Consider the following 1,056-nt stretch of genomic DNA (forward strand, 5'->3'; position numbering starts at 1 on the left):
AGGAACAGAGTGACATAAATGAAAGACAGGAGACAAGGATTAGATTTAGGAAGAATGCTTTCACCTAAAAGAGTATTGATTATCTGGAAATTATTATCTGAACATGTGGTAAAGCTAAGTATCATGAGAACGTTTCAGCAGTCTGCAACCGAACACTTGATGAGCCAGAGCACACGTGGCAAAGGACCAGGTACTGGAAAGTGTGACGAGGACAGACAGGCGCGAGATGGGTGTACTGAACGCAATGCGTCAAAGGCAAACTTGTGTGCTTAAAACTCACTCTGTGTGCGGCTCTGTGGCGCAATGGAAAGCGCGTTGGACTTCTACATCTCTGTACAAGTTGCTATTCAAAGGTTGTGGGTTCGAATCCCGTCAGAGTCGAGTTTTAATTTATGTATTGCAAAATGGTCAGACCAGACACGGCTGTCATCTGAAAACCCAACAATATTCGTGCAGAAACCCACTGTCTCAAAACGGAACATTTTCCTCTCACAGATTTACATTTTCGAAGTCTATTTATGATAGAGATCGATAAATATCTGCTAGCCACTAGGCAACACGATGACGTGGATGGGCTGGAAAAAGACTTAACATTGTTGTGTCAGCCATGATGATATCGAATGCCGTGGCGGGGCAGGATCGGTGTTAAGAATGGCCTCCTTCTGCTCCTTTGTGTCTGTGACATTTCTGGCCCGGGTTTTTAAACAATCACAATGAGGACAATATGAAATAAACGCCAAGTAATATTTTGGTCTTACCTCCACCTCGCTTCCCTCCCAGATCGAATAGACAGCTCTTGTTTCAGCTTTAGATCAGACAGCAGAGGATTCTCACAAGTTCCCCTTCAGTTTGAATGTTCCTTCACATAAGTTTCCAAGTGGACACATGGAGCAAGCAATTGCATGGATTCAGGGGATTCAGGGGCAGATTTCCCCTTTGCTGGGCTGGAATTCTGCCCAAGGTAATAAACGTGAATTTCTGACATTTTGAATCTTACTCTGGTTTCCTGCGGCTTTACTAATTAAACTGAATTTCAATTTGCCTTTGCATAACATT

At 43.4% G+C, this 1,056-nt stretch overlaps 1 non-coding gene across 1 annotated transcript; it reads left to right on the forward strand.

Moving 5' to 3' along the window:
• Positions 1–289: 289 nt before the first annotated feature.
• Positions 290–381, forward strand: trnar-ucu (transfer RNA arginine (anticodon UCU)). The gene is given in 2 exon segments: positions 290–326; positions 346–381. It is a non-coding gene; the product is annotated as a tRNA-Arg (tRNA).
• The last annotated feature ends 675 nt before the right edge of the window (positions 382–1,056 follow it).

The sequence above is a fragment of the Chiloscyllium plagiosum genome, unplaced genomic scaffold (assembly GCF_037043375.1).
Source record: "Chiloscyllium plagiosum isolate Xiang-an unplaced genomic scaffold, Cpla_swu_hap1 HiC_scaffold_48, whole genome shotgun sequence".
NCBI lineage: Eukaryota > Metazoa > Chordata > Chondrichthyes > Orectolobiformes > Hemiscylliidae > Chiloscyllium > Chiloscyllium plagiosum.